This window comes from Oncorhynchus mykiss, chromosome 18 (assembly GCF_013265735.2).
Source record: "Oncorhynchus mykiss isolate Arlee chromosome 18, USDA_OmykA_1.1, whole genome shotgun sequence".
Classification (NCBI taxonomy): Eukaryota; Metazoa; Chordata; class Actinopteri; order Salmoniformes; family Salmonidae; genus Oncorhynchus; species Oncorhynchus mykiss.
In genome coordinates, this window is record NC_048582.1 from 67,822,228 (window position 1) to 67,846,623 (window position 24,396).

The 24,396-nt window shown below is 45.8% G+C and overlaps 16 non-coding genes across 16 annotated transcripts; all 16 read right to left on the reverse strand.

Annotated features, from left to right (window-relative positions):
* Nucleotides 1–928: 928 nt before the first annotated feature.
* Nucleotides 929–1,016, reverse strand: trnay-gua. Its single transcript is given in 2 exon segments — nt 929–964; nt 980–1,016. It is a non-coding gene; the product is annotated as a tRNA-Tyr (tRNA).
* A 1,384-nt stretch (nt 1,017–2,400) lies between these two features.
* trnay-gua lies at nt 2,401–2,488 on the reverse strand. Its single transcript is given in 2 exon segments — nt 2,401–2,436; nt 2,452–2,488. It is a non-coding gene; the product is annotated as a tRNA-Tyr (tRNA).
* A 1,384-nt stretch (nt 2,489–3,872) lies between these two features.
* trnay-gua lies at nt 3,873–3,960 on the reverse strand. The gene is given in 2 exon segments: nt 3,873–3,908; nt 3,924–3,960. It is a non-coding gene; the product is annotated as a tRNA-Tyr (tRNA).
* A 1,386-nt stretch (nt 3,961–5,346) lies between these two features.
* On the reverse strand, nt 5,347–5,434 carry trnay-gua. The gene is given in 2 exon segments: nt 5,347–5,382; nt 5,398–5,434. It is a non-coding gene; the product is annotated as a tRNA-Tyr (tRNA).
* Nucleotides 5,435–6,237: 803 nt separating this feature from the next.
* trnay-gua lies at nt 6,238–6,325 on the reverse strand. Its single transcript is given in 2 exon segments — nt 6,238–6,273; nt 6,289–6,325. It is a non-coding gene; the product is annotated as a tRNA-Tyr (tRNA).
* Nucleotides 6,326–7,709: 1,384 nt separating this feature from the next.
* On the reverse strand, nt 7,710–7,797 carry trnay-gua. Its single transcript is given in 2 exon segments — nt 7,710–7,745; nt 7,761–7,797. It is a non-coding gene; the product is annotated as a tRNA-Tyr (tRNA).
* A 1,386-nt stretch (nt 7,798–9,183) lies between these two features.
* Nucleotides 9,184–9,271, reverse strand: trnay-gua. The gene is given in 2 exon segments: nt 9,184–9,219; nt 9,235–9,271. It is a non-coding gene; the product is annotated as a tRNA-Tyr (tRNA).
* An 803-nt stretch (nt 9,272–10,074) lies between these two features.
* On the reverse strand, nt 10,075–10,162 carry trnay-gua. The gene is given in 2 exon segments: nt 10,075–10,110; nt 10,126–10,162. It is a non-coding gene; the product is annotated as a tRNA-Tyr (tRNA).
* Nucleotides 10,163–11,546: 1,384 nt separating this feature from the next.
* trnay-gua lies at nt 11,547–11,634 on the reverse strand. Its single transcript is given in 2 exon segments — nt 11,547–11,582; nt 11,598–11,634. It is a non-coding gene; the product is annotated as a tRNA-Tyr (tRNA).
* Nucleotides 11,635–13,020: 1,386 nt separating this feature from the next.
* Nucleotides 13,021–13,108, reverse strand: trnay-gua. Its single transcript is given in 2 exon segments — nt 13,021–13,056; nt 13,072–13,108. It is a non-coding gene; the product is annotated as a tRNA-Tyr (tRNA).
* Nucleotides 13,109–13,911: 803 nt separating this feature from the next.
* On the reverse strand, nt 13,912–13,999 carry trnay-gua. Its single transcript is given in 2 exon segments — nt 13,912–13,947; nt 13,963–13,999. It is a non-coding gene; the product is annotated as a tRNA-Tyr (tRNA).
* Nucleotides 14,000–15,385: 1,386 nt separating this feature from the next.
* On the reverse strand, nt 15,386–15,473 carry trnay-gua. Its single transcript is given in 2 exon segments — nt 15,386–15,421; nt 15,437–15,473. It is a non-coding gene; the product is annotated as a tRNA-Tyr (tRNA).
* Nucleotides 15,474–16,898: 1,425 nt separating this feature from the next.
* On the reverse strand, nt 16,899–16,986 carry trnay-gua. Its single transcript is given in 2 exon segments — nt 16,899–16,934; nt 16,950–16,986. It is a non-coding gene; the product is annotated as a tRNA-Tyr (tRNA).
* A 1,386-nt stretch (nt 16,987–18,372) lies between these two features.
* Nucleotides 18,373–18,460, reverse strand: trnay-gua. Its single transcript is given in 2 exon segments — nt 18,373–18,408; nt 18,424–18,460. It is a non-coding gene; the product is annotated as a tRNA-Tyr (tRNA).
* A 1,386-nt stretch (nt 18,461–19,846) lies between these two features.
* trnay-gua lies at nt 19,847–19,934 on the reverse strand. The gene is given in 2 exon segments: nt 19,847–19,882; nt 19,898–19,934. It is a non-coding gene; the product is annotated as a tRNA-Tyr (tRNA).
* Nucleotides 19,935–24,023: 4,089 nt separating this feature from the next.
* Nucleotides 24,024–24,111, reverse strand: trnay-gua. The gene is given in 2 exon segments: nt 24,024–24,059; nt 24,075–24,111. It is a non-coding gene; the product is annotated as a tRNA-Tyr (tRNA).
* Between the last annotated feature and the right edge of the window lie 285 nt (nt 24,112–24,396).

The following is a 24,396-nucleotide window of genomic DNA, read 5'->3' on the forward strand; positions in this document are numbered from 1 at the left end:
TGTTATAGCTAGAGTATTTCTCCTGTCTTATCCGGTGTCCTGTGTCTATTTATGCATGCTCTCTCTAATTCTCTCTCTCTTTCTCTCTTCTTTGCTCTTTCTTTCTCTTGGAGAAGGACCTGAGCCCTAAGACCATGCTTCAGGTCTTCCCGGCCTGATGACTCCTTGCTGTCCCCAGTCCACCTGGTTGTGCTGCTGCTCCAGTTTCAGGTGTTCTGCCTGCGGCTATGGAACCCTGACCGGTTCACCGGACGTGCCACCTGTCCCAGACCTGTTGTTTTAAACTCTCTAGAGACAGCAGGTGTGGTAGAGATACTCTGAATAATCAGCTATGAAAAGCCAACTGACATTTACTTCTGATGTGCTGACCTGTTGCACCCTCAACAACCACTGTGATTATTATTTTTTGACCCTGCTGGTCATCTATGAACATTTGAACATCTTGGCCATGTTTTGTTATAATCGATACCCGGAACAGCCAGACGATGACTGGCCACCCCTCACAGCCTGGTTCCTCTCTAGGTTTTTTCCTAGGATTTGGCCTTTCTAGGGAGTTTTTCCTAGCCACCGTGCTTCTACAACTGCATTGCTTGCTGTTTGGGGTATTGGGCTGTGTTTCTGTACAGCACTTTGTGACATCAGCTGATGAAAGAAGGACTTTATAAAAATATTTGATTGATTTGATTGGCAAGTTAAAGTGCACTGCTGTCAAAAACCGCTGAAAAAGTTATCCTCCTTTGAGCCAGTGTGAGCCAGTGACATAAGGATTGTTGCAATTTCAAATACACTCCGCGACTTTACCAACTGTCCTATGGAAGGTCAACAAGTTATGAATTTGGCAATCTCAGGGAAAGATAATATGTTTGTCAAACACAAGTCAAAGTGCACTGCTGTCAAAAGTTGGAGCAAGCCACAAGAAAAAAAACATTCCTTCGAGCCGGATTTGAACCAGCGACCTAAGGATTGCTACAATTATTACCTACAGTCTTCCACTCTACCAACTGAGCTATCGAAGGTGGACAAGTAATTCCTAAAGCCATGACCTAGATGATAAGAAGTTCAGCTGATCATATGTTCCTTCTTAAAATATGATCTATAATCTGCTTAGTGTGGTGGTTTCATGTAGATGCAGGGGATTGATCTGATGTCCTCATACATGCAAAGCATTCGCTCTTGCGCTGAGCTACATCCCCTTAGAATGCCAGTAGTTGCATTTGGGGATAGTGAAAAAGTGAGCCGAGGGTAATGAATGCTTTTTTTGCCCTTGTCTCAGGATGGTAAGTCGGTGGTTGAAGATATCGCTCTAGTGGCGTGGGGGCTGTGCTTTGGCAAAGTGTGTGGGGTTATATCCTGCCTGTTAGGCCCTGACCGGGGGTATCGTCGGACGGGGCCACAGTTTCTCCCGACCCCTCCTGTCTCAGCCTCCAGTATTTATGTTGCAGTAGTTTGTGTGTCGGGGGGCTGGGGTCAGTCTGTTATAGCTAGAGTATTTCTCCTGTCTTATCCGGTGTCCTGTGTCTATTTATGCATGCTCTCTCTAATTCTCTCTCTTTCTCTCTTCTTTGCTCTTTCTTTCTCTTGGAGAAGGACCTGAGCCCTAATACCATGCTTCAGGTCTTCCCGGCCTGATGACTCCTTGCTGTCCCCAGTCCACCTGGTTGTGCTGCTGCTCCAGTTTCAAGTGTTCTGCCTGCGGCTATGGAACCCTGACCGGTTCACCGGACGTGCGACCTGTCCCAGACCTGTTGTTTTAAACTCTCTAGAGACAGCAGGTGTGGTAGAGATACTCTGAATAATCAGCTATGAAAAGCCAACTGACATTTACTTCAGATGTGCTGACCTGTTGCACCCTCAACAACCACTGTGATTATTATTTTTTCAAACTGCTGGTCGTCTATGAACATTTGAACATCTTGGCCATGTTTTGTTATAATCGATACCCGGAACAGCCAGACGATGACTGGCCACCCCTCACAGCCAGGTTCCTCTCTAGGTTTTTTCCTAGGTTTTTGGCCTTTCTAGGGAGTTTTTTCTAGCCACCGTGCTTCTACACCTGCATTGCTTGCTGTTTGGGGTTGTAGGCTGGGTTTCTGTACAGCACTTTGTGACATCAGCTGATGAAAGAAGGACTTTATAAAAATATTTGATTGATTTGATTGTCAAGTTAAAGTGCACTGCTGTCAAAAACCGCTGAAAAAGTTATCCTCCTTTGAGCCAGTGTGAGCCAGTGACATAAGGATTGTTGCAATTTCAAATACACTCCGCGACTTTGCCAACTGTCCTATGGAAGGTCAACAAGTTATGAATTCAGCGATCTCAGGGAAAGATAATATGTTTGTCAAACACAAGTCAAAGTGCACTGCTGTCAAAAGTTGGAGCAAGCCACAAGAAAAAATGATTTCCTTCGAGCCGGAATTGAACCAGCGACCTAAGGATTGCTACAATTATTACCTACAGTCCTCCACTCTACCAACTGAGCTATCGAAGGTGGACAAGTAATTCCTAAAGCCATGACCTAGATGATAAGAAGTTCAGCTGATCATATGTTCCTTCTTAAAATATGATCTATAATCTGCTTAGTGTGGTGGTTTCATGTAGATGCAGGGGATTGATCTGATGTCCTCATACATGCAAAGCATTCGCTCTTGCGCTGAGCTACATCCCCTTAGAATGCCAGTAGTTGCATTTGGGGATAGTGAAAAAGTGAGCCGAGGGTAATGAATGCTTTTTTTGCCCTTGTCTCAGGATGGTAAGTCGGTGGTTGAAGATATCGCTCTAGTGGCGTGGGGGCTGTGCTTTGGCAAAGTGTGTGGGGTTATATCCTGCCTGTTAGGCCCTGACCGGGGGTATCGTCGGACGGGGCCACAGTTTCTCCCGACCCCTCCTGTCTCAGCCTCCAGTATTTATGTTGCAGTAGTTTGTGTGTCGGGGGGCTGGGGTCAGTCTGTTATAGCTAGAGTATTTCTCCTGTCTTATCCGGTGTCCTGTGTCTATTTATGCATGCTCTCTCTAATTCTCTCTCTTTCTCTCTTCTTTGCTCTTTCTTTCTCTTGGAGAAGGACCTGAGCCCTAAGACCATGCTTCAGGTCTTCCCGGCCTGATGACTCCTTGCTGTCCCCAGTCCACCTGGTTGTGCTGCTGCTCCAGTTTCAAGTGTTCTGCCTGCGGCTATGGAACCCTGACCGGTTCACCGGACGTGCGACCTGTCCCAGACCTGTTGTTTTAAACTCTCTAGAGACAGCAGGTGTGGTAGAGATACTCTGAATAATCAGCTATGAAAAGCCAACTGACATTTACTTCTGATGTGCTGACCTGTTGCACCCTCAACAACCACTGTGATTATTTTTTTTTCAAACTGCTGGTCGTCTATGAACATTTGAACATCTTGGCCATGTTTTGTTATAATCGATACCCGGAACAGCCAGACGATGACTGGCCACCCCTCACAGCCTGGTTCCTCTCTAGGTTTTTTCCTAGGTTTTTGGCCTTTCTAGGGAGTTTTTTCTAGCCACCGTGCTTCTACACCTGCATTGCTTGCTGTTTGGGGTTGTAGGCTGGGTTTCTGTACAGCACTTTGTGACATCAGCTGATGAAAGAAGGACTTTATAAAAATATTTGATTGATTTGATTGTCAAGTTAAAGTGCACTGCTGTCAAAAACCGCTGAAAAAGTTATCCTCCTTTGAGCCAGTGTGAGCCAGTGACATAAGGATTGTTGCAATTTCAAATACACTCCGCGACTTTACCAACTGTCCTATGGAAGGTCAACAAGTTATGAATTTGGCGATCTCAGGGAAAGATAATATGTTTGTCAAACACAAGTCAAAGTGCACTGCTGTCAAAAGTTGGAGCAAGCCAAAAGAAAAAATACATTCCTTTGAGCTGGATTTGAACCAGCGACCTAAGGATTGCTACAATTATAACCTACAGTCCTCCGCTCTACCAACTGAGCTATCGAAGGTGGACAAGTAATTCCCAAAGCCATAACCTAGATGGTAAGAAGTTCAGCTGATCATATGTTCCTTCTTAAAATATGATCTATAATCTGCTTAGTGTGGTGGTTTCATGTAGATGCAGGGGATTGATCTGATGTCCTCATACATGCAAAGCATTCGCTCTTGCGCTGAGCTACATCCCCTTAGAATGCCAGTAGTTGCATTTGGGGATAGTGAAAAAGTGAGCCGAGGGTAATGAATGCTTTTTTTGCCCTTGTCTCAGGATGGTAAGTCGGTGGTTGAAGATATCGCTCTAGTGGCGTGGGGGCTGTGCTTTGGCAAAGTGTGTGGGGTTATATCCTGCCTGTTAGGCCCTGACCGGGGGTATCGTCGGACGGGGCCACAGTTTCTCCCGACCCCTCCTGTCTCAGCCTCCAGTATTTATGTTGCAGTAGTTTGTGTGTCGGGGGGCTGGGGTCAGTCTGTTATAGCTAGAGTATTTCTCCTGTCTTATCCGGTGTCCTGTGTCTATTTATGCATGCTGTCTCTAATTCTCTCTTTCTTTCTCTCTTCTTTGCTCTTTCTTTCTCTTGGAGAAGGACCTGAGCCCTAAGACCATGCTTCAGGTCTTCCCGGCCTGATGACTCCTTGCTGTCCCCAGTCCACCTGGTTGTGCTGCTGCTCCAGTTTCAAGTGTTCTGCCTGCTGCTATGGAACCCTGACCGGTTCACCGGACGTGCGACCTGTCCCAGACCTGTTGTTTTAAACTCTCTAGAGACAGCAGGTGTGGTAGAGATACTCTGAATAATCAGCTATGAAAAGCCAACTGACATTTACTTCTGATGTGCTGACCTGTTGCACCCTCAACAACCACTGTGATTATTTTTTTTTCAAACTGCTGGTCGTCTATGAACATTTGAACATCTTGGCCATGTTTTGTTATAATCGATACCCGGAACAGCCAGACGATGACTGGCCACCCCTCACAGCCTGGTTCCTCTCTAGGTTTTTTACTAGGTTTTTGGCCTTTCTAGGGAGTTTTTTCTAGCCACCGTGCTTCTACACCTGCATTGCTTGCTGTTTGGGGTTGTAGGCTGGGTTTCTGTACAGCACTTTGTGACATCAGCTGATGAAAGAAGGACTTTATAAAAATATTTGATTGATTTGATTGTCAAGTTAAAGTGCACTGCTGTCAAAAACCGCTGAAAAAGTTATCCTCCTTTGAGCCAGTGTGAGCCAGTGACATAAGGATTGTTGCAATTTCAAATACACTCCGCGACTTTACCAACTGTCCTATGGAAGGTCAACAAGTTATGAATTTGGCGATCTCAGGGAAAGATAATATGTTTGTCAAACACAAGTCAAAGTGCACTGCTGTCAAAAGTTGGAGCAAGCCAAAAGAAAAAATACATTCCTTCGAGCTGGATTTGAACCAGCGACCTAAGGATTGCTACAATTATAACCTACAGTCCTCCGCTCTACCAACTGAGCTATCGAAGGTGGACAAGTAATTCCCAAAGCCATGACCTAGATGGTAAGAAGTTCAGCTGATCATATGTTCCTTCTTAAAATATGATCTATAATCTGCTTAGTGTGGTGGTTTCATGTAGATGCAGGGGATTGATCTGATGTCCTCATACATGCAAAGCATTCGCTCTTGCGCTGAGCTACATCCCCTTAGAATGCCAGTAGTTGCATTTGGGGATAGTGAAAAAGTGAGCCGAGGGTAATGAATGCTTTTTTTGCCCTTGTCTCAGGATGGTAAGTCGGTGGTTGAAGATATCGCTCTAGTGGTGTGGGGGCTGTGCTTTGGCAAAGTGTGTGGGGTTATATCCTGCCTGTTAGGCCCTGACCGGGGGTATCGTCGGACGGGGCCACAGTTTCTGAGCCCTAAGACCATGCTTCAGGTCTTCCCGGCCTGATGACTCCTTGCTGTCCCCAGTCCACCTGGTTGTGCTGCTGCTCCAGTTTCAAGTGTTCTGCCTGCTGCTATGGAACCCTGACCGGTTCACCGGACGTGCGACCTGTCCCAGACCTGTTGTTTTAAACTCTCTAGAGACAGCAGGTGTGGTAGAGATACTCTGAATAATCAGCTATGAAAAGCCAACTGACATTTACTTCTGATGTGCTGACCTGTTGCACCCTCAACAACCACTGTGATTATTATTTTTTGACCGTGCTGGTCATCTATGAACATTTGAACATCTTGGCCATGTTTTGTTATAATCGATAATATGTTTGTCAAACACAAGTCAAAGTGCACTGCTGTCAAAAGTTGGAGCAAGCCACAAGAAAAAATGATTTCCTTCGAGCTGGAATTGAACCAGCGACCTAAGGATTGCTACAATTATTACCTACAGTCCTCCGCTCTACCAACTGAGCTATCGAAAGTGGAAAAGTAATTCCTAAAGCCATGACCTAGATGATAAGAAGTTCAGCTGATCATATGTTCCTTCTTAAAATATGATCTATAATCTGCTTAGTGTGGTGGTTTCATGTAGATGCAGGGGATTGATCTGATGTCCTCATACATGCAAAGCATTCGCTCTTGCGCTGAGCTACATCCCCTTAGAATGCCAGTAGTTGCATTTGGGGATAGTGAAAAAGTGAGCCGAGGGTAATGAATGCTTTTTTTGCCCTTGTCTCAGGATGGTAAGTCGGTGGTTGAAGATATCGCTCTAGTGGCGTGGGGGCTGTGCTTTGGCAAAGTGTGTGGGGTTATATCCTGCCTGTTAGGCCCTGACCGGGGGTATCGTCGGACGGGGCCACAGTTTCTCCCGACCCCTCCTGTCTCAGCCTCCAGTATTTATGTTGCAGTAGTTTGTGTGTCGGGGGGCTGGGGTCAGTCTGTTATAGCTAGAGTATTTCTCCTGTCTTATCCGGTGTCCTGTGTCTATTTATGCATGCTCTCTCTAATTCTCTCTCTTTCTCTCTTCTTTGCTCTTTCTTTCTCTTGGAGAAGGACCTGAGCCCTAAGACCATGCTTCAGGTCTTCCCGGCCTGATGACTCCTTGCTGTCCCCAGTCCACCTGGTTGTGCTGCTGCTCCAGTTTCAAGTGTTCTGCCTGCGGCTATGGAACCCTGACCGGTTCACCGGACGTGCGACCTGTCCCAGACCTGTTGTTTTAAACTCTCTAGAGACAGCAGGTGTGGTAGAGATACTCTGAATAATCAGCTATGAAAAGCCAACTGACATTTACTTCTGATGTGCTGACCTGTTGCACCCTCAACAACCACTGTGATTATTTTTTTTTCAAACTGCTGGTCGTCTATGAACATTTGAACATCTTGGCCATGTTTTGTTATAATCGATACCCGGAACAGCCAGACGATGACTGGCCACCCCTCACAGCCTGGTTCCTCTCTAGGTTTTTTCCTAGGTTTTTGGCCTTTCTAGGGAGTTTTTTCTAGCCACCGTGCTTCTACACCTGCATTGCTTGCTGTTTGGGGTTGTAGGCTGGGTTTCTGTACAGCACTTTGTGACATCAGCTGATGAAAGAAGGACTTTATAAAAATATTTGATTGATTTGATTGTCAAGTTAAAGTGCACTGCTGTCAAAAACCGCTGAAAAAGTTATCCTCCTTTGAGCCAGTGTGAGCCAGTGACATAAGGATTGTTGCAATTTCAAATACACTCCGCGACTTTACCAACTGTCCTATGGAAGGTCAACAAGTTATGAATTTGGCGATCTCAGGGAAAGATAATATGTTTGTCAAACACAAGTCAAAGTGCACTGCTGTCAAAAGTTGGAGCAAGCCAAAAGAAAAAATACATTCCTTTGAGCTGGATTTGAACCAGCGACCTAAGGATTGCTACAATTATAACCTACAGTCCTCCGCTCTACCAACTGAGCTATCGAAGGTGGACAAGTAATTCCCAAAGCCATAACCTAGATGGTAAGAAGTTCAGCTGATCATATGTTCCTTCTTAAAATATGATCTATAATCTGCTTAGTGTGGTGGTTTCATGTAGATGCAGGGGATTGATCTGATGTCCTCATACATGCAAAGCATTCGCTCTTGCGCTGAGCTACATCCCCTTAGAATGCCAGTAGTTGCATTTGGGGATAGTGAAAAAGTGAGCCGAGGGTAATGAATGCTTTTTTTGCCCTTGTCTCAGGATGGTAAGTCGGTGGTTGAAGATATCGCTCTAGTGGCGTGGGGGCTGTGCTTTGGCAAAGTGTGTGGGGTTATATCCTGCCTGTTAGGCCCTGACCGGGGGTATCGTCGGACGGGGCCACAGTTTCTCCCGACCCCTCCTGTCTCAGCCTCCAGTATTTATGTTGCAGTAGTTTGTGTGTCGGGGGGCTGGGGTCAGTCTGTTATAGCTAGAGTATTTCTCCTGTCTTATCCGGTGTCCTGTGTCTATTTATGCATGCTGTCTCTAATTCTCTCTTTCTTTCTCTCTTCTTTGCTCTTTCTTTCTCTTGGAGAAGGACCTGAGCCCTAAGACCATGCTTCAGGTCTTCCCGGCCTGATGACTCCTTGCTGTCCCCAGTCCACCTGGTTGTGCTGCTGCTCCAGTTTCAAGTGTTCTGCCTGCTGCTATGGAACCCTGACCGGTTCACCGGACGTGCGACCTGTCCCAGACCTGTTGTTTTAAACTCTCTAGAGACAGCAGGTGTGGTAGAGATACTCTGAATAATCAGCTATGAAAAGCCAACTGACATTTACTTCTGATGTGCTGACCTGTTGCACCCTCAACAACCACTGTGATTATTTTTTTTTCAAACTGCTGGTCGTCTATGAACATTTGAACATCTTGGCCATGTTTTGTTATAATCGATACCCGGAACAGCCAGACGATGACTGGCCACCCCTCACAGCCTGGTTCCTCTCTAGGTTTTTTACTAGGTTTTTGGCCTTTCTAGGGAGTTTTTTCTAGCCACCGTGCTTCTACACCTGCATTGCTTGCTGTTTGGGGTTGTAGGCTGGGTTTCTGTACAGCACTTTGTGACATCAGCTGATGAAAGAAGGACTTTATAAAAATATTTGATTGATTTGATTGTCAAGTTAAAGTGCACTGCTGTCAAAAACCGCTGAAAAAGTTATCCTCCTTTGAGCCAGTGTGAGCCAGTGACATAAGGATTGTTGCAATTTCAAATACACTCCGCGACTTTACCAACTGTCCTATGGAAGGTCAACAAGTTATGAATTTGGCGATCTCAGGGAAAGATAATATGTTTGTCAAACACAAGTCAAAGTGCACTGCTGTCAAAAGTTGGAGCAAGCCAAAAGAAAAAATACATTCCTTCGAGCTGGATTTGAACCAGCGACCTAAGGATTGCTACAATTATAACCTACAGTCCTCCGCTCTACCAACTGAGCTATCGAAGGTGGACAAGTAATTCCCAAAGCCATGACCTAGATGGTAAGAAGTTCAGCTGATCATATGTTCCTTCTTAAAATATGATCTATAATCTGCTTAGTGTGGTGGTTTCATGTAGATGCAGGGGATTGATCTGATGTCCTCATACATGCAAAGCATTCGCTCTTGCGCTGAGCTACATCCCCTTAGAATGCCAGTAGTTGCATTTGGGGATAGTGAAAAAGTGAGCCGAGGGTAATGAATGCTTTTTTTGCCCTTGTCTCAGGATGGTAAGTCGGTGGTTGAAGATATCGCTCTAGTGGTGTGGGGGCTGTGCTTTGGCAAAGTGTGTGGGGTTATATCCTGCCTGTTAGGCCCTGACCGGGGGTATCGTCGGACGGGGCCACAGTTTCTGAGCCCTAAGACCATGCTTCAGGTCTTCCCGGCCTGATGACTCCTTGCTGTCCCCAGTCCACCTGGTTGTGCTGCTGCTCCAGTTTCAAGTGTTCTGCCTGCTGCTATGGAACCCTGACCGGTTCACCGGACGTGCGACCTGTCCCAGACCTGTTGTTTTAAACTCTCTAGAGACAGCAGGTGTGGTAGAGATACTCTGAATAATCAGCTATGAAAAGCCAACTGACATTTACTTCTGATGTGCTGACCTGTTGCACCCTCAACAACCACTGTGATTATTATTTTTTGACCGTGCTGGTCATCTATGAACATTTGAACATCTTGGCCATGTTTTGTTATAATCGATAATATGTTTGTCAAACACAAGTCAAAGTGCACTGCTGTCAAAAGTTGGAGCAAGCCACAAGAAAAAATGATTTCCTTCGAGCTGGAATTGAACCAGCGACCTAAGGATTGCTACAATTATTACCTACAGTCCTCCGCTCTACCAACTGAGCTATCGAAAGTGGAAAAGTAATTCCTAAAGCCATGACCTAGATGATAAGAAGTTCAGCTGATCATATGTTCCTTCTTAAAATATGATCTATAATCTGCTTAGTGTGGTGGTTTCATGTAGATGCAGGGGATTGATCTGATGTCCTCATACATGCAAAGCATTCGCTCTTGCGCTGAGCTACATCCCCTTAGAATGCCAGTAGTTGCATTTGGGGATAGTGAAAAAGTGAGCCGAGGGTAATGAATGCTTTTTTTGCCCTTGTCTCAGGATGGTAAGTCGGTGGTTGAAGATATCGCTCTAGTGGCGTGGGGGCTGTGCTTTGGCAAAGTGTGTGGGGTTATATCCTGCCTGTTAGGCCCTGACCGGGGGTATCGTCGGACGGGGCCACAGTTTCTCCCGACCCCTCCTGTCTCAGCCTCCAGTATTTATGTTGCAGTAGTTTGTGTGTCGGGGGGCTGGGGTCAGTCTGTTATAGCTAGAGTATTTCTCCTGTCTTATCCGGTGTCCTGTGTCTATTTATGCATGCTCTCTCTAATTCTCTCTCTTTCTCTCTTCTTTGCTCTTTCTTTCTCTTGGAGAAGGACCTGAGCCCTAAGACCATGCTTCAGGTCTTCCCGGCCTGATGACTCCTTGCTGTCCCCAGTCCACCTGGTTGTGCTGCTGCTCCAGTTTCAAGTGTTCTGCCTGCGGCTATGGAACCCTGACCGGTTCACCGGACGTGCGACCTGTCCCAGACCTGTTGTTTTAAACTCTCTAGAGACAGCAGGTGTGGTAGAGATACTCTGAATAATCAGCTATGAAAAGCCAACTGACATTTACTTCTGATGTGCTGACCTGTTGCACCCTCAACAACCACTGTGATTATTTTTTTTTCAAACTGCTGGTCGTCTATGAACATTTGAACATCTTGGCCATGTTTTGTTATAATCGATACCCGGAACAGCCAGACGATGACTGGCCACCCCTCACAGCCTGGTTCCTCTCTAGGTTTTTTCCTAGGTTTTTGGCCTTTCTAGGGAGTTTTTTCTAGCCACCGTGCTTCTACACCTGCATTGCTTGCTGTTTGGGGTTGTAGGCTGGGTTTCTGTACAGCACTTTGTGACATCAGCTGATGAAAGAAGGACTTTATAAAAATATTTGATTGATTTGATTGTCAAGTTAAAGTGCACTGCTGTCAAAAACCGCTGAAAAAGTTATCCTCCTTTGAGCCAGTGTGAGCCAGTGACATAAGGATTGTTGCAATTTCAAATACACTCCGCGACTTTACCAACTGTCCTATGGAAGGTCAACAAGTTATGAATTTGGCGATCTCAGGGAAAGATAATATGTTTGTCAAACACAAGTCAAAGTGCACTGCTGTCAAAAGTTGGAGCAAGCCAAAAGAAAAAATACATTCCTTTGAGCTGGATTTGAACCAGCGACCTAAGGATTGCTACAATTATAACCTACAGTCCTCCGCTCTACCAACTGAGCTATCGAAGGTGGACAAGTAATTCCCAAAGCCATAACCTAGATGGTAAGAAGTTCAGCTGATCATATGTTCCTTCTTAAAATATGATCTATAATCTGCTTAGTGTGGTGGTTTCATGTAGATGCAGGGGATTGATCTGATGTCCTCATACATGCAAAGCATTCGCTCTTGCGCTGAGCTACATCCCCTTAGAATGCCAGTAGTTGCATTTGGGGATAGTGAAAAAGTGAGCCGAGGGTAATGAATGCTTTTTTTGCCCTTGTCTCAGGATGGTAAGTCGGTGGTTGAAGATATCGCTCTAGTGGCGTGGGGGCTGTGCTTTGGCAAAGTGTGTGGGGTTATATCCTGCCTGTTAGGCCCTGACCGGGGGTATCGTCGGACGGGGCCACAGTTTCTCCCGACCCCTCCTGTCTCAGCCTCCAGTATTTATGTTGCAGTAGTTTGTGTGTCGGGGGGCTGGGGTCAGTCTGTTATAGCTAGAGTATTTCTCCTGTCTTATCCGGTGTCCTGTGTCTATTTATGCATGCTGTCTCTAATTCTCTCTTTCTTTCTCTCTTCTTTGCTCTTTCTATCTCTTGGAGAAGGACCTGAGCCCTAAGACCATGCTTCAGGTCTTCCCGGCCTGATGACTCCTTGCTGTCCCCAGTCCACCTGGTTGTGCTGCTGCTCCAGTTTCAAGTGTTCTGCCTGCTGCTATGGAACCCTGACCGGTTCACCGGACGTGCGACCTGTCCCAGACCTGTTGTTTTAAACTCTCTAGAGACAGCAGGTGTGGTAGAGATACTCTGAATAATCAGCTATGAAAAGCCAACTGACATTTACTTCTGATGTGCTGACCTGTTGCACCCTCAACAACCACTGTGATTATTTTTTTTTCAAACTGCTGGTCGTCTATGAACATTTGAACATCTTGGCCATGTTTTGTTATAATCGATACCCGGAACAGCCAGACGATGACTGGCCACCCCTCACAGCCTGGTTCCTCTCTAGGTTTTTTACTAGGTTTTTGGCCTTTCTAGGGAGTTTTTTCTAGCCACCGTGCTTCTACACCTGCATTGCTTGCTGTTTGGGGTTGTAGGCTGGGTTTCTGTACAGCACTTTGTGACATCAGCTGATGAAAGAAGGACTTTATAAAAATATTTGATTGATTTGATTGTCAAGTTAAAGTGCACTGCTGTCAAAAACCGCTGAAAAAGTTATCCTCCTTTGAGCCAGTGTGAGCCAGTGACATAAGGATTGTTGCAATTTCAAATACACTCCGCGACTTTACCAACTGTCCTATGGAAGGTCAACAAGTTATGAATTTGGCGATCTCAGGGAAAGATAATATGTTTGTCAAACACAAGTCAAAGTGCACTGCTGTCAAAAGTTGGAGCAAGCCAAAAGAAAAAATACATTCCTTCGAGCTGGATTTGAACCAGCGACCTAAGGATTGCTACAATTATAACCTACAGTCCTCCGCTCTACCAACTGAGCTATCGAAGGTGGACAAGTAATTCCCAAAGCCATGACCTAGATGGTAAGAAGTTCAGCTGATCATATGTTCCTTCTTAAAATATGATCTATAATCTGCTTAGTGTGGTGGTTTCATGTAGATGCAGGGGATTGATCTGATGTCCTCATACATGCAAAGCATTCGCTCTTGCGCTGAGCTACATCCCCTTAGAATGCCAGTAGTTGCATTTGGGGATAGTGAAAAAGTGAGCCGAGGGTAATGAATGCTTTTTTTGCCCTTGTCTCAGGATGGTAAGTCGGTGGTTGAAGATATCGCTCTAGTGGTGTGGGGGCTGTGCTTTGGCAAAGTGTGTGGGGTTATATCCTGCCTGTTAGGCCCTGACCGGGGGTATCGTCGGACGGGGCCACAGTTTCTGAGCCCTAAGACCATGCTTCAGGTCTTCCCGGCCTGATGACTCCTTGCTGTCCCCAGTCCACCTGGTTGTGCTGCTGCTCCAGTTTCAAGTGTTCTGCCTGCTGCTATGGAACCCTGACCGGTTCACCGGACGTGCGACCTGTCCCAGACCTGTTGTTTTAAACTCTCTAGAGACAGCAGGTGTGGTAGAGATACTCTGAATAATCAGCTATGAAAAGCCAACTGACATTTACTTCTGATGTGCTGACCTGTTGCACCCTCAACAACCACTGTGATTATTATTTTTTGACCGTGCTGGTCATCTATGAACATTTGAACATCTTGGCCATGTTTTGTTATAATCGATAATATGTTTGTCAAACACAAGTCAAAGTGCACTGCTGTCAAAAGTTGGAGCAAGCCACAAGAAAAAATGATTTCCTTCGAGCTGGAATTGAACCAGCGACCTAAGGATTGCTACAATTATTACCTACAGTCCTCCGCTCTACCAACTGAGCTATCGAAAGTGGAAAAGTAATTCCTAAAGCCATGACCTAGATGATAAGAAGTTCAGCTGATCATATGTTCCTTCTTAAAATATGATCTATAATCTGCTTAGTGTGGTGGTTTCATGTAGATGCAGGGGATTGATCTGATGTCCTCATACATGCAAAGCATTCGCTCTTGCGCTGAGCTACATCCCCTTAGAATGCCAGTAGTTGCATTTGGGGATAGTGAAAAAGTGAGCCGAGGGTAATGAATGCTTTTTTTGCCCTTGTCTCAGGATGGTAAGTCGGTGGTTGAAGATATCGCTCTAGTGGCGTGGGGGCTGTGCTTTGGCAAAGTGTGTGGGGTTATATCCTGCCTGTTAGGCCCTGACCGGGGGTATCGTCGGACGGGGCCACAGTTTCTCCCGACCCCTCCTGTCTCAGCCTCCAGTATTTATTATGTTGCAGTAGTTTGTGTGTCGGGGGGCTGGGGTCAGTCTGTTATAGCTAGAGTATTTCTCCTGTCTTATCCGGTGTCCTGTGTCTATTTATGCATGCTCTCTCTAATTCTCTCTCTTTCTCTCTTCTTTGCTCTTTCTTTCTCTTGGAGAAGGACCTGAGCCCTAAGACCATGCTTCAGGTCTTCCCAGCCTGATGACTCCTTGCTGTCCCCAGTCCACCTGGTTGTGCTGCTGCTCCAGTTTCAAGTGTTCTGCCTGCGGCTATGGAACCCTGACCGGTTCACCGGACGTGCGACCTGTCCCAGACCTGTTGTTTTAAACTCTCTAGAGACAGCAGGTGTGGTAGAGATACTCTGAATAATCAGCTATGAAAAGCCAACTGACATTTACTTCTGATGTGCTGACCTGTTGCACCCTCAACAACCACTGTGATTATTATTTTTTCAAACTGCTGGTCGTCTATGAACATTTGAACATCTTGGCCATGTTTTGTTATAATCGATACCCGGAACCGCCAGACGATGACTGGCCACCCCTCACAGCCTGGTTCCTCTCTAGGTTTTTTCCTAGGTTTTGGCCTTTCTAGGGAGTTTTTTCTAGCCACCGTGCTTCTACACCTGCATTGCTTGCTGTTTGGGGTTTTAGGCTGTGTTTCTGTACAGCACTTTGTGACATCAGCTGATGAAAGAAAGACTTTATGAAAATATTTGATTGATTTGATTGTCAAGTTAAAGTGCACTGCTGTCAAAAACCGCTGAAAAAGTTATCCTCCTTTGAGCCAGTGTGAGCCAGTGACATAAGGATTGTTGCAATTTCAAATACACTCCGCGACTTTACCAACTGTCCTATGGAAGGTCAACAAGTTATGAATTCGGCGATCTCAGGGAAAGATAATATGTTTGTCAAACACAAGTCAAAGTGCACTGCTGTCAGAAGTTGGAGCAAGCCAAAATAAAAAATACATTCCTTCGAGCCGGATTTGAACCAGCGACCTAAGGATTGCTACAATTATCACCTACAGTCCTCCGCTCTACCAACTGAGCTATCGAAGGTGGACAAGTAATTCCCAAAGCCATGACCTAGATGGTAAGAAGTTCAGCTGATCATATGTTCCTTCTTAAAATATGATCTATAATCTGCTTAGTGTGGTGGTTTCATGGAGATGCAGGGGATTGATCCGATGTCCTCATACATGCAAAGTATTCGCTCTTGCGCTGAGCTACATCCCCTTAGAATGCCAGTAGTTGCATTTGGGGATAGTGAAAAAGTGAGCCGATGGTAATGAATGCTTTTTTTGCCCTTGTCTCAGGATGGTAAGTCGGTGGTTGAAGATATCGCTCTAGTGGCGTGGGGGCTGTGCTTTGGCAAAGTGAGTGGGGTTATATCCTGCCTGTTAGGCCCTGACCGGGGCCTATATGACCGGGTCCTAAAATATGATCTATAATCTGCTTAGTGTGGTGGTTTCATGTAGATGCAGGGGATTGATCTGATGTCCTCATACATGCAAAGCATTCGCTCTTGCGCTGAGCTACATCCCCTTAGAATGCCAGTAGTTGCATTTGGGGATAGTGAAAAAGTGAGCCGAGGGTAATGAATGCTTTTTTTGCCCTTGTCTCAGGATGGTAAGTCGGTGGTTGAAGATATCGCTCTAGTGGCGTGGGGGCTGTGCTTTGGCAAAGTGTGTGGGGTTATATCCTGCCTGTTAGGCCCTGACCGGGGGTATCGTCGGACGGGGCCACAGTTTCTCCCGACCCCTCCTGTCTCAGCCTCCAGGATTTATGCTGCAGTAGTTTGTGTGTCGGGGGGCTGGGGTCAGTCTGTTATAGCTAGAGTATTTATCCTGTCTTATCCGGTGTCCTGTGTCTATTTATGCATGCTCTCTCTAATTCTCTCTCTCTTTCTCTCTTCTTTGCTCTTTCTTTCTCTTGGAGAAGGACCTGAGCCCTAAGACCATGCTTCAGGTCTTCCCGGCCTGATGACTCCTTGCTGTCCCTAGTCCACTTGGTTGTGCTGCTGCTCCAGTTTCAAGTGTTCTGCCTGCGGCTATGGAACCCTGACCGGTTCACCGGATGTGCCACCTGTCCCAGACCTGTTGTTTTAAACTCTCTAGAGACAGCAGATGTGGTAGAGATACTCTGAATAATCAGCTATGAAAAGCCAACTGACATTTACTTCTGATGTGCTGACCTGTTGCACCCTCAACAACCACTGTGATTATTATTTTTTGACCCTGCTGGTCATCTATGAACATTTGAACATCTTGGCCATGTTTTGTTATAATCTTTTTTGAGCCAGTGTGAGCCAGTGACATAAGGATTGTTGCAATTTAAAATACACTCCGCGACTTTACCAACTGTCCTATGGAAGGTCAACAAGTTATGAATTCGGCGATCTCAGGGAAAAATAATATGTTTGTCAAACACAAGTCAAAGTGCACTGTTGTCAAAAGTTGGAGCAAGCCACAAGAAAAAATACATTCCTTCGAGCGGGATTTGAACCAGCGACCTAAGGATTGCTACAATTATAACCTACAGTCCTCCGCTCTACCAACTGAGCTATCGAAGGTGGACAAGTAATTCCCAAAGCCATGACCTAGATGGTAAGAAGTTCAGCTGATCATATGTTCCTTCTTAAAATATGATCTATAATCTGCTTAGTGTGGTGGTTTCATGTAGATGCAGGGGATTGATCTGATGTCCTCATACATGCAAAGCATTCGCTCTTGCGCTGAGCTACATCCCCTTAGAATGCCAGTAGTTGCATTTGGGGATAGTGAAAAAGTGAGCCGAGGGTAATGAATGCTTTTTTTGCCCTTGTCTCAGGATGGTAAGTCGGTGGTTGAAGATATCGCTCTAGTGGCGTGGGGGCTGTGCTTTGGCAAAGTGTGTGGGGTTATATCCTGCCTGTTAGGCCCTGACCAGGGGTATCGTCGGACGGGGCCACAGTTTCTCCCGACCCCTCCTGTCTCAGCCTCCAGTATTTATGCTGCAGTAGTTTGTGTGTCGGGGGGCTGGGGTCAGTCTGTTATAGCTAGAGTATTTTTCCTGTCTTTTCCGGTGTCCTGTGTCTATTTATGCATGCTCTCTCTAATTCTCTCTCTCTTTCTCTCTTCTTTGCTCTTTCTTTCTCTTGGAGAAGGACCTGAGCCCCAAGACCATGCTTCAGGTCTTCCCGGCCTGATGACTCCTTGCTGTCCCCAGTCCACCTGGTTGTGCTGCTGCTCCAGTTTCAAGTGTTCTGCTTGCGGCTATGGAACCCTGACCGGTTCACCGGACGTGCGACCTGTCCCAGACCTGTTGTTTTAAACTCTCTAGAGACAGCAGGTGTGGTAGAGATACTCTGAATAATCAGCTATGAAAAGCCAACTGACATTTACTTCTGATGTGCTGACCTGTTGCACCCTCAACAACCACTGTGATTATTATTTTTTGACCCTGCTGGTCATCTATGAACATTTGAACATCTTGGCCATGTTTTGTTATAATCGATACCCGGAACAGCCAGACGATGACTGGCCACCCCTCACAGCCTGGTTCCTCTCTAGGTTTTTTCCTAGGTTTTTGGCCTTTCTAGGGAGTTTTTTCTAGCCACCGTGCTTCTACACCTGCATTGCTTGCTGTTTGGGGTTGTAGGCTGGGTTTCTGTACAGCACTTTGTGACATCAGCTGATGAAAGAAGGACTTTATAAAAATATTTGATTGATTTGATTGTCAAGTTAAAGTGCACTGCTGTCAAAAACCGCTGAAAAAGTTATCCTCCTTTGAGCCAGTGTGAGCCAGTGACATAAGGATTGTTGCAATTTCAAATACACTCCGCGACTTTACCAACTGTCCTATGGAAGGTCAACAAGTTACGAATTTGGCGATCTCAGGGAAAGATAATATGTTTGTCAAACACAAGTCAAAGTGCACTGCTGTCAAAAGTTGGAGCAAGCCAAAAGAAAAAATACATTCCTTCGAGCCGGATTTGAACCAGCGACCTAAGGATTGCTACAATTATAACCTACAGTCCTCCGCTCTACCAACTGAGCTATCGAAGGTGGACAAGTAATTCCCAAAGCCATGACCTAGATGGTAAGAAGTTCAGCTGATCATATGTTCCTTCTTAAAATATGATCTATAATCTGCTTAGTGTGGTGGTTTCATGTAGATGCAGGGGATTGATCTGATGTCCTCATACATGCAAAGCATTCGCTCTTGCGCTGAGCTACATCCCCTTAGAATGCCAGTAGTTGCATTTGGGGATAGTGAAAAAGTGAGCCGAGGGTAATGAATGCTTTTTTTGCCCTTGTCTCAGGATGGTAAGTCGGTGGTTGAAGATATCGCTCTAGTGGCGTGGGGGCTGTGCTTTGGCAAAGTGTGTGGGGTTATATCCTGCCTGTTAGGCCCTGACCAGGGGTATCGTCGGACGGGGCCACAGTTTCTCCCGACCCCTCCTGTCTCAGCCTCCAGTATTTATGCTGCAGTAGTTTGTGTGTCGGGGGGCTGGGGTCAGTCTGTTATAGCTAGAGTATTTCTCCTGTCTTATCCGGTGTCCTGTGTCTATTTATGCATGCTCTCTCTAATTCTCTCTCTCTTTCTCTCTTATTTGCTCTTTCTTTCTCTTGGAGAAGGACCTGAGCCCTAAGACCATGCTTCAGGTCTTCCCGGCCTGATGACTCCTTGCTGTCCCCAGTCCACCTGGTTGTGCTGCTGCTCCAGTTTCAAGTGTTCTGCTTGCGGCTATGGAACCCTGACCGGTTCACCGGACGTGCGACCTGTCCCAGACCTGTTGTTTTAAACTCTCTAGAGACAGCAGGTGTGGTAGAGATACTCTGAATAATCAGCTGTGAAAAGCCAACTGACATTTACTTCTGATGTGCTGACCTGTTGCACCCTCAACAACCACTGTGATTATTATTTTTTCAAACTGCTGGTCGTCTATGAACATTTGAACATCTTGGCCATGTTTTGTTATAATCGATACCCGAAACAGCCAGACGATGACTGGCCACCCCTCACAGCTTGGTTCCTCTCTAGGTTTTTTCCTAGGTTTTTGGCCTTTCTAGGGAGTTTTTTCTAGCCACCGTGCTTCTACACCTGCATTGCTTGCTGTTTGGGGTTGTAGGCTGGGTTTCTGTACAGCACTTTGTGACATCAGCTGATGAAAGAAGGACTTTATAAAAATATTTGATTGATTTGATTGTCAAGTTAAAGTGCACTGCTGTCAAAAACCGCTGAAAAAGTTATCCTCCTTTGAGCCAGTGTGAGCCAGTGACATAAGGATTGTTGCAATTTCAAATACACTCCGCGACTTTACCAACTGTCCTATGGAAGGTCAACAAGTTATGAATTTGGCGATCTCAGGGAAAGATAATATGTTTGTCAAACACAAGTCAAAGTGCACTGCTGTCAAAAGTTGGAGCAAGCCAAAAGAAAAAATACATTCCTTCGAGCCGGATTTGAACCAGCGACCTAAGGATTGCTACAATTATCACCTACAGTCCTCCGCTCTACCAACTGAGCTATCGAAGGTGGACATGTAAATCCAAAAACCATGACCTAGATGGTAAGAAGTTCAGCTGATCATATGTTCCTTCTTAAAATATGATCTATAATCTGCTTAGTGTGGTGGTTTCATGGAGATGCAGGGGATTGATCCGATGTCCTCATACATGCAAAGTATTCGCTCTTGCGCTGAGCTACATCCCCTTAGAATGCCAGTAGTTGCATTTGGGGATAGTGAAAAAGTGAGCCGAGGGTAATGAATGCTTTTTTTGCCCTTGTCTCAGGATGGTAAGTCGGTGGTTGAAGATATCACTCTAGTTGTGTGGGGGCTGTGCTTTGGCAAAGTGTGTGGGGTTATATCCTGCCTGTTAGGCCCTGACCAGGGGTATCGTCGGACGGGGCCACAGTTTCTTCCGACCCCTCCTGTCTCAGCCTCAAGTATTTATGCTGCTCTCGATTGTGCATCTGTAGAAGTTTGTGAGCCGGATTTGAACCAGCGACCTAAGGATTGCTACAATTATCACCTACAGTCCTCCACTCTACCAACTGAGCTATCGAAGGTGGACAAGTAACTCCGAAAGCCATGACCTAGATGGTAATAAGTTCAGCTGATCATATGTTCCTTCTTAAACTATGATCTATAATCTGCTTAGTGTGGTGGTTTCATGGAGATGCAGGGGATTGATCCGATGTCCTCATACATGCAAAGTATTCGCTCTTGCGCTGAGCTACATCCCCTTAGAATGCCAGTAGTTGCATTTGGGGATAGTGAAAAAGTGAGCCGATGGTAATGAATGCTTTTTTTGCCCTTGTCTCAGGATGGTAAGTCGGTGGTTGAATCAAATCAAATCAAATCAAATTTTATTTGTCACATACACATGGTTAGCAGATGTTAATGCGAGTGTAGCGAAATGCTTGTGCTTCTAGTTCCGACAATGCAGTAATAACAAGTAATCTAACTAACAATTCCAAAACTACTGTCTTGTACACAGTGTAAGGGGATAAAGAATATGTACATAAGGATATATGAATGAGTGATGGTACAGAGCAGCATAGGCAAGATACAGTAGATGGTATCGAGTACAGTATGTACAAATGAGATGAGTATGTAAACAAAGTGGCATAGTTTAAAGTGGCTAGTGATACATGTATTACATAAGGATACAGTCGATGATATAGAGTACAGTATATACGTATGCATATGAGATGAATAATGTAGGGTAAGTAACATTATATAAGGTAGCATTGTTTAAAGTGGCTAGTGATATATTTACATCATTTCCCATCAATTCCCATTATTAAAGTGGCTGGAGTTGAGTCAGTGTCAGTGTGTTGGCAGCAGCCACTCAGTGTTAGTGGTGGCTGTTTAACAGTCTGATGGCCTTGAGATAGAAGCTGTTTTACAGTCTCTCGGTCCCAGCTTTGATGCACCTGTACTGACCTCGCCTTCTGGATGATAGCGGGGTGAACAGGCAGTGGCTCGGGTGGTTGATGTCCTTGATGATCTTTATGGCCTTCCTGTGACATCGGGTGGTGTAGGTGTCCTGGAGGGCAGGTAGTTTGCCCCCGGTGATGCGTTGTGCAGACCTCACTTCCCTCTGGAGAGCCTTACGGTTGAGGGCGGTGCAGTTGCCATACCAGGCGGTGATACAGCCCGCCAGGATGCTCTCGATTGTGCATCTGTAGAAGTTTGTGAGTGCTTTTGGTGACAAGCCGAATTTCTTCAGCCTCCTGAGGTTGAAGAGGCGCTGCTGCGCCTTCTTCACGATGCTGTCTGTGTGAGTGGACCAATTCAGTTTGTCTGTGATGTGTATGCCGAGGAACTTAAAACTGAAGATATCGCTCTAGTGGCGTGGGGGCTGTGCTTTGGCAAAGTGTGTGGGGTTATATCCTGCCTGTTAGGCCCTGACCGGGGGTATCGTCGGACGGGGCCACAGTTTCTCCCGACCCCTCCTGTCTCAGCCTCAAGTATTTATGCTGCAGTAGTTGTGTGTCGGGGGGCTGGGGTCAGTCTGTTATAGCTAGAGTATTTCTCCTGTCTTATCCGGTGTCTTGTGTCTATTTATGCATGCTCTCTCTAATTCTCTCTTTCTTTCTCTCTTCTTTGCTCTTTCTTTCTCTTGGAGAAGGACCTGAGCCCTAAGACCATGCTTCAGGTCTTCCCGGCCTGATGACTCCTTGCTGTCCCCAGTCCACCTGGTTGTGCTGCTGCTCCAGTTTCAAGTGTTCTGCCTGCTGCTATGGAACCCTGACCGGTTCACCGGACGTGCGACCTGTCCCGGACCTGTTGTTTTAACCTCTCTAGAGACAGCAGGTGTGGTAGAGATGCTCTGAATAATCAGCTGTGAAAAGCCAACTGACATTTACTTCTGATGTGCTGACCTGTTGCACCCTCAACAACCACTGTGATTATTATTTTTTGACCCTGCTGGTCATCTATGAACATTTGAACATCTTGGCCATGTTTTGTTATAATCGATACCCGGCACAGCCAGACGATGACTGGCCACCCCTCACAGCCTGATTCCTCTCTAGGTTTTTTCCTAGGTTTTGGCCTTTCTAGGGAGTTTTTCCTAGCCACCGTGCTTCTACACCTGCATTGCTTGCTGTTTGGGGTTGTAGGCTGGGTTTCTGTACAGCACTTTGTGACATCAGCTGATGAAAGAAGGACTTTATAAAAATATTTGATTGATTTGATTGTTAAGTTAAAGTGCACTGCTGTCAAAAACCGCTGAAAAAGTTATTCTCCTTTGAGCCAGTGTGAGCCAGTGACATAAGGATTGTTGCAATTTCAAATACACTCCGCGACTTTACCAACTGTCCTATGGAAGGTCAACAAGTTATGAATTTGGCGATCTCAGGGAAAGATAATATGTTTGTCAAACACAAGTCAAAGTGCACTGCTGTCAAAAGTTGGAGCAAGCCACAAAAAAAAATACATTCCTTCGAGCCGGATTTGAATCAGCGACCTAAGGATTGCTACAATTATCACCTACAGTCCTCCGTTGTTGAAGATATCGCTCTAGTGGTGTGGGGGCTGTGCTTTGGCAAAGTGTGTGGGGTTATATCCTGCCTGTTAGGCCCTGACCGGGGGTATCGTCGGACGGGGCCACAGTGTCTCCCGACCCCTCCTGTCTCAGCCTCAAGTATTTATGCTGCAGTAGTTTGTGTGTCGGGGGGTTGGGGTCAGTCTGTTATAGCTAGAGTATTTCTCCTGTCTTATCCGGTGTCCTGTGTCTATTTATGCATGCTCTCTCTAATTCTCTCTCTCTTTCTCTCTTCTTTGCTCTTTCTTTCTCTTGGAGAAGGACCTGAGCCCTAAGACCATGCTTCAGGTCTTCCCGGCCTGATGACTCCTTGCTGTCCCCAGTCCACCTGGTTGTGCTGCTGCTCCAGTTTCAAGTGTTCTGCTTGCGGCTATGGAACCCTGACCGGTTCACCGGACGTGCGACCTGTCCCAGACCTGTTGTTTTAAACTCTCTAGAGACAGCAGGTAGAGCAGAGTAGAGATACTCTGAATAATCAGCTATGAAAAGCCAACTGACATTTACTTCTGATGTGCTGACCTGTTGCACCCTCAACAACCACTGTGATTATTATTTTTTCAAACTGCTGGTCGTCTATGAACATTTGAACATCTTGGCCATGTTTTGTTATAATCGATACCCGGAACAGCCAGACGATGACTGACAGCCTGGTTCCTCTCTAGGTTTTTTCCTAGGTTTTTGGCCTTTCTAGGGAGTTTTTTCTAGCCACCGTGCTTCTACACCTGCATTGCTTGCTGTTTGGGGTTGTAGGCTGGGTTTCTGTACAGCACTTTGTGACATCAGCTGATGAAAGAAGGACTTTATAAAAATATTTGATTGATTTGATTGTCAAGTTAAAGTGCACTGCTGTCAAAAACCGCTGAAAAAGTTATCCTCCTTTGAGCCAGTGTGAGCCAGTGACATAAGGATTGTTGCAATTTCAAATACTCTCCGCGACTTTACCAACTGTCCTATGGAAGGTCAACAAGTTATGAATTTGGCGATCTCAGGGAAAGATAATATGTTTGTCAAACACAAGTCAAAGTGCACTGCTGTCAAAAGTTGGAGCAAGCCAAAAGAAAAAATACATTCCTTCGAGCCGGATTTGAACCAGCGACCTAAGGATTGCTACAATTATAACCTACAGTCCTCCGCTCTACCAACTGAGCTATCGAAGGTGGACAAGTAATTCCCAAAGCCATGACCTAGATGGTAAGAAGTTCAGCTGATCATATGTTCCTTCTTAAAATATGATCTATAATCTGCTTAGTGTGGTGGTTTCATGTAGATGCAGGGGATTGATCTGATGTCCTCATACATGCAAAGCATTCGCTCTTGCGCTGAGCTACATCCCCTTAGAATGCCAGTAGTTGCATTTTGGGATAGTGAAAAAGTGAGCCGAGGGTAATGAATGCTTTTTTTGCCCTTGTCTCAGGATGGTAAGTCGGTGGTTGAAGATATCG